Source organism: Notamacropus eugenii, chromosome 1, assembly GCF_028372415.1.
Source record: "Notamacropus eugenii isolate mMacEug1 chromosome 1, mMacEug1.pri_v2, whole genome shotgun sequence".
NCBI classification, from domain to species: Eukaryota; Metazoa; Chordata; class Mammalia; order Diprotodontia; family Macropodidae; genus Notamacropus; species Notamacropus eugenii.
The window spans coordinates 713073140-713080859 of NC_092872.1; positions in this window are offsets into that span (position 1 = coordinate 713073140).

The window sequence follows — 7720 nt, forward strand, 5'->3', positions numbered from 1 at the left end:
GAGAAGTTGGAACTCAAAGTTTTAGGAACAACTGTTGAGTATTGTTCTTGCATACAACTAGGAAATAAGAAATACAGGTAAAGGGGTATAGAAAGTTATCTGGCCCTACAGGACAAAAGAGAGGATGGGGACAAGGGAAGGGAGGGATGATAAAAGAGAGGGCAGATTGGTGATAGGGGTAATTAGAATGCTCAGTGTTTTGGGGTGGGGGGAGGGGACAGAGAGGGAGAAAATTTGGAACCCCAAATTTTGTGAAAATGAATGTTAAAAGTTAAATAAATTAATTCATTAAAAAAAGTGGAGCGATAAATATTTTGATATAGATGGATCCTTCTGTCGATGACCTCCTTAAAATATATTGGGCTATTATTTTATTATTTATTTTAATTTATTTCAATGAACAAAAATCAATTTTTATTCCCTCCCACTTGTCTCTCCATTAGGAAAAAATAAAAACAAAATCCTTGCAAGTAGGAGATATAGTCAAACAAAAGATGCCCAAATTGTAGCCTATTATCTAATTCTTGCTTACTGAATCTCTTCCATTAACCTAGTTTTCTATTTTTTAACTAGTACCACCACTATCATTTCCATCATCCTCCCTTGTGCCTTCTTTTGTATTAAAATCACAGCATGTCAAGTTTGTTGACTCAACTGACAAAATCACTTCTGAGCTCTTTGGCCTTTCCCTTTTTGTTTTCTGCAATACTCTTTGGCTTATCTTTATTGTGGTCTTTTTGTTAATACTCATCACGAGCGCTATAAAGCAACATGTCCACGTGTCCAATGAAATGGGGTTTCTTATTGTCTTTGGATGCTCTCAGAAACCCACTGTGCCAATACCTTTATTTACCTCTCCAAGGAGAACCCCTAAGCCTTCCTTCCATTTAGCTGATATTTCCTTATGAACTTCTGGGTTTTTCTATAAATAGGGCAAAAATATAAATGTTGTTATGGTTGATCTCTTCTAATAAAATGTTTCTTCCAACCCTTCTCAGCTTCTGACTCTGTGGTCCACTTTGCTCTCCTGAGGGTACCTTCAATGTTCTGCCCCCTTCTCCCCTCTCCTGCTCCAGTTCCCTTTTCTGTGATGTTTTCTTTAGAATACAGTTATTCTTTCCACATTGTGGGGGTTAGGGGTACACCCCTATGATGTGGAAAATCCATGTAAAAATTTTGGGCCCTCCCTTCTTACCAAAGAAATCAGAATTATTATGGTGTTAAAAGAGAAAATATGTTGATATTATATAACCATGCATATATTTTATGCATTTCTGAGTTTCTAAACTTTTTGTGTCATCTGCTGGCCTTTACGTATCATCAGCAGCTTCCACAGAACTCCCCCCAAATTCCCATTTAATTCTTATGCTGACTCACGATATAGCGAAACCACAATGGGGAAAGCCATGATGTAGGAAGAATAACTGTATGAACTTCTTCAGAGTAAGGACTGTCTTTCTCTTTGTTCTGTGTACAGTGTTTGAGACATAGTGCAAACTTAATAAGTACTCTATCTAATCTAACTCAATGGTTATTAAACTGAGAACTCACGTAGTACCAAGAGTTAAATTCACGTTTATTAAGAAACGAAGATTTTAATGTTCTGTCCTCTCTTTACATCACCATCACTGTAGAAACAGAGGGGGATCATGAAGGTATTTTTCTTTGTTTCATGGAATGCCCTGACCAACAAATTCATCACCTGGTGGCTAACCAACTGGTGATGAGCCTCTCTGTGCTTTTTGAAGTTAGTCTTTGAACAGCAGATTCAGACAGCTGCTGTGACAATAACCTGAAGCCTTACCACCTCGGGAGGACCTATCTATAAATATCTTCTGCTGACGTAGCCTTTGAGAACCCAAGGTCAAGGCAATGAGGCATTGAAACAGGATTTCATGAATAACTGATAAGAATCTCTTGAATGAAGGTAGGTACTTATACTTTCCAAAGTATAAATTTAAGAGAGAATGCGACATAGTGGATAGAGGATTATCCTTGGTGTTGGGAAGACCTGAGTTCAAATCCTATCTTTGATATGACCTAGCTGTGTGACCACAGACAAGTCATATTTAACCTCTCAATGCATCAGGCAATTCTCTAAGACTCTTAAGTCACAGTGGAGTTACCAGTATGTACCCTGATCCTAAGCTTTAGGGAAGAGGCCCTAGCTCCATATCAGGGATTGTGCATCTTTTTGTGTGTGGTGAAGTCCAGGGACCCCTTCTCAGAACCATATTTTTAAATTCATAAGATAAAATACAAAGGATTGCAAAGAAAATCAATTACACTGAATTCAGATTAAAAACTCCTTTTTAAGCCTTTTTTTTATGATTAAGATCATAAAATCTTGGTTAAAATCCCTCTTCTGGTGTGAAGTGTGACCTGAACAAGTCACTCAGCCTCCACAGACCTCAGTTTCTTTGTCTGTAAAATGAAAGGGTCAGGCTGGGTGACTTCTGAAGACGATTTACTATGATTTCCCTATACCACCTGTGCTCAAAATGTGGCATGCGCACCCCTGGGAGGTTCCAAAGATCCTTTCAGTGGGTCCAGGAAATCAAAAGTATTTTTATAATAACCCTAAGATGTTTTAATTTCTGATAAATAAATATTGATAGATATAACCAAAGGTGTGCTGGTAAATATTTAACAACCACTCCCATCCTCCCTCTCCCATCTATGCAGGATACACTGTCTACCTTTAATCTGCATTGCAGTATTTTTCCATAACTTTCTTAATTCTAGACAATCAAGAAAATAATAAATCGAGCCCTGATTTATAAACTCTGCTGATTTCTGAGGTGTAAATACGCACTCTGAAATTTAACAATCAGTTTTCAGACCCAGCTGGAGTTGGCTCCAGGATACCACTCGATATGACCCATAAATAAAAATTCTTTGGGAGAGATCCTCAGTAATTTTTAAGAGTGTAACTGGGTCCTGATACCAACAGGTTTAAGAAATATTGCCCTACACATATGAAATTACAGGTCAGGAAGGGAAAAAAAGACTTTTAAAAACTTCACATCCATTTTCTTCTTTGATCATCAAAATAAAAAATTCCTGTGGATTGAACCCACAAGGGTGTTGGAATCCACTTGAACAAGTTGTTCAATTGTTTTCGTTGCATCTGACTCTCTATGACTCCATTTGCGGTTTTCTGGGCAAAGATCCTAGCATGGTTTGCCATTTCCTTCTCCACATCATGGTACAGATGAGGACACGTAGGCAAACAGGATTTAGTGACTTGCCCAGGGTCACACAGCTGGTAAATGTCTCAGGCCAGATTTAAAACTCAGGAAGATGAGTCTTCGTGACTCCAGGCCTAGGGCTCTGTGCGTTATGGCTGTCCCTGATTTCAGCAAGAGCTGGTTGTTCCATTTTCAACATAAGTATTTGTATGCCCAGAAATTGGCAAGAGCCAAATAAGGGTTGGATCGATTATTTTGCTGATTGTCTAGACTTAAGAAAGTGATGGAGAAGATGTTAAGAACAGATTAAACTCAAGAGTGTGTCTTGAATACTTTTTTGGGGGGGAGGGAGAACTGCCTATGAAATAGTTACCTGCACAGCCCTGATTAAACCCACAGAATCAGCAAAACTGCCTCTCTTGCCTAGAGGTAAGCCTAGGGCCTTCACTGGGAACTCGCCTATCCTATAAACCACTTTATTCATCTCAGTGGACTTTTAGAACTATCTAATCAGTGCCTCCAGACCTGAGATCTTTGATCTAATAATCAGACCTGGGTCTACATTCCGAAGGGAGGGGCTGAGAAGAGACAGTTTGTGATGACATGCAGAGTAACAGGCTTCTAGGGAAGGGGAAAGCAAATCTTTTTATGCAAATTCACTTTGGGAGGAAACAGGAAGCTTTGAAATTCTAGGATAAACAACAGATGAATGAGGTTTGATTAGATAGAAGGTTTCGGAAAAAGCATAATAGGTGAAATTTAAATGTCCAATTAGAGGAAAAATAAAAAGTTGGTTCTGCAAAAAGAGAACATTGGAAATTATTTGTTGAAGTAACTGGGAAGAAGTTACTTCTTCTAACTGGATAGTCAGTTGCCTCTGGCTTTCCCAGGTGACCAATAAACTGTCTTATTGAGATCCACAGAGAGTCAGGCAGTATGGTGTAGTGGGAGTGGGGAACCTTTGCATTTTGGAAATGTAGCTGCAAACAAATAAGGCCCCATTCAAGAAACTTCAATTAGATGCTTTCAAATATATATTATTTTGTAAAAATTGAACTACTTAATAATTCCCAAAAATGAAAATTATTTGTTAATTTTAAAGTTAACTAAAGCCACACGCAACCCCTGTGGAAACAGTCAACCTTGGGGTCAGGAAATCTTGGATTCAAGTCCTGATTTAGATATATACTGGCTATCTGGGAAAGTCATTTACATCATCCTCATCAATTATCTAAGACTCCAAGTTGTCGACTGGTATTTGTAGAGGAAGTTTTCCTCAATGCAACACCTAAATATCAATGAAATCACAGATCCAGTGCTTAAAAAACAACAAAACCCCCAAAACAACAGTACAAAATTTAAAAAAAAACCTTTACCTTAGTGACCTTGAGCAAGTTGTTTCACTTTTCTGTGCCTCAGTTTCCTAGTCTATAAAATGGGAAGGGAGGGAAGGACTATAATGCTTCTGAGCTTCCTTCCAGCCCTAAATTTATGATCCTCAGAGCTCTGCACATAGCAGATGCTTAATCAATATTCATTGAATTGAATAATGGACTAAGGCTTTGGAAGACCGTCTGATATCATTAAAATAAGAAGTAAATTCTGCCTTGTGTAGTTCCACTGTCACGCACGTTTGCCTAAGCATATATTCAGTACTTCAAGGACAGCATGTTTTCATCAGTGAGAGCGTTCTTTCCACTCAGACAGATTGCAGTGGCCTCTATCTCATGGTGGATGCTTCCAGAAGTTGTCCTAACCCTAAATATTTAATGAACATGTGAAGGATACGCATAATTTTCTTCCTTTTAAAATATTTTTGACTCCTTTGTTTTTTATAGCCTCTCCATCTCTGAGTGTGTTACATGCTCCTCCTCCACTCAAGGAGCTGCACCTTATGTCAAAGAATAGAAAAGAAAGAGGACAAAACCCAGAACAAGCAGTTTAGCAAAACAGATCGACACACGGATGGAGTTCACACCCCAAATCTCTCACTTCTGCAGAGAAGAAAAGGAGTTACATCCTTACTTTTCTTCTGGATCAAGCTCAGTCATAATTATTACATGGTATTCAACATTCAGCTTTGATTTCTTGCTGATGAACAGACCGTTTTTGAGAGGAGAGTTACACGTTGTTGGTAATTGCTTGAAACAATACTGGATCTAATAATCAGTGATGGAAATTAAAACATTTTTGGTGTTTCGCTCCATAGATGTTACATTGACAAAAATGACAAGACACATGAAGAGTAGTGGAATTGCAAACAGAATCTTTGAAGTGTGTTCTGTTAGTACCTAGGAAAAGTTACAAAAATTTTTGTACCCACTAACCAGGATTCTATTTTTAGAAATATACCTTGAACGCATGATTTAAAAGAAAAAAGAGCCACCTATTCAAAGATTTTGACAGCAGTACTTCATGCAATTGCAAGAAAAAATGGAAACAATAATTATAGTTATAATTTAAGATTTGCAAAGTACTTTACAAATTTTATCTCTTGATCCTCACAAAAACCCTGCAGGACAGGTGATATTATTAACACCTTCATTTTATAGATGAGGAAACAGGCAGAAATTAGGTGACTTGCCCAGATTCATGCAGCTACATGATACTGGATTCAAACTCAGGTCTTCCTGATTCCAAGTCTAGGGCTCTATCCATTGCACTGCTCAGCTACCTATACCTCACTGATATAGAAACATGGGTGAGGAACTTCCCTCTACTGTTAGAGACTGTACCTGTTGTGCAAGTATGGCCTCAAAGAGCCTGAAGCACTGAGAAGTGGTGAACTGGATGAGATCACCACAGTCAGTATGGCAGGGGTGGATCTGAACCTGGCTCTCCGTCTCTACAACACACCACCACCCTGAATGGAATATCACGCAACTCCAGATACAAAGAAGGAATACAAAGAAATTGGCAAAGACTTATCAAATAACTCAAAATGAGGGAAAAAAGCAGAGTCAGAAAGACTCTCATACTCCTGAGAATGAACCCCAGAAGAGGAAAAGTGAATAAGAATGAACAGAGAATCCTGATGAATATATAGAGGAAGTGACTAAAATATGTATAAAATATGGTTAGAGTATATGGGCCCAAAATCAGTCATTTAAATAAAAGGAGTTACTAAGCAAGTGAAGTTGGTTGTATTAATGTGTAACATTAAGTTTTTAATAAAACATTTCATTGAACCAACATTTATTACCTGGGAGTCATCTTTCTGACAATGAGCCCCAACTTTGCTAGGCTAGTACCCAGATGACGGATGTTTAGTCAGTCAGCCAACCAACTCTCATAGTTCATCATCCATCCTTGAGCTCATTTTCAACATTTTTCTAGCTTGATAGGGCATGCTTAAATATAAAAAAGATCTCTTTTAGAGGCAGAAGATGGTGGAGAAAGGCAGCAACTTACCTGAGCTTTCCCCAAAACTCCTCTGAATATCTTTAATAAATTCCATAAAACAATTCTTGGAGTAGCAAAGCCCGCAAAAGGACAAGGTAAAATAATTTTCCAGGTAAAGGCAACTTAGAAGATCAGCAGGAAAGGTCTGTCACCTCTGGGTGAGAGTGGAGCACAGTCCAGCACAGACTGCACCAACACAGCCCTGGCCCCAGGAAACCAGGAGCAGGTCTTGGGAGTTGGTAAATTAGCAGCAGCAGCAACTTTTTCTAGAACTCTCAGCCCACACACAGGAAGGGCATCAAACAACAGATCAGTAGGAGATTACAGGGGCCTCTTTGCTAGCACTGAAACAGGGCTCTGTTGTTTTGCTCATACGCAGATCCAGGTCGAAGTCCTGGGTGTCAGACCCAGGGCAAGGACGAGCATTAACACAGCAGAACTTGTGGTCACAGTGGAGGGGGGGACCCTTGTTACACTTCCAGAGCAGAAAAGAGTGATTGTGGTTGCTCAGAGACCAGAGCACAGGCCAGAAGAGTAATAAACATCTCTCCTTAGATCCCACCACCTTGGAAGAACTGAAAACTTACAGACCACTAGAAGTGTCTCTGAAAATAGCTTCACAAAGTCTCTGAAGCTTGGGACAATGCACCTTCCACCCTGGAAGTAGAGTCCCACTTTAACAAAGGGTTAAAAGTCAAGAAATAGACTGAAAAAATGAGTAAACAGAAAAAAATTCTGACCATGAGGAGTTACTGTGGTGACAAGGAAGATCAAAAACACATACTCAGAAGAAGATAATAAAGTCAAAGCTCCTATATCCAAAAACTCCAAGAAAAATGTGAATTGGTCTCAGACCATGGAAGAGCTCAAAAAGGATTTTGGAAATCAAGTAAGAGAAGTAGAGGAAAAACTGGAAAGGGTAAGAGAGTGATGCAAGAAAGTAATGAAAAAGGTATCAACAGTTCAGTAAAGGAGACAAAAAAATTCTGAAGAAACACCTTAAAAAGCAGAATCAGTCAAATGGTAAAAGAGGTACAAAAAAACCAATGAGAAAAATATATTGAAAAGCAGAATTAGTCAAATGGAAAAAGAGGCACAAAAACTCATTGAAGGAAAAAAACTCTTTA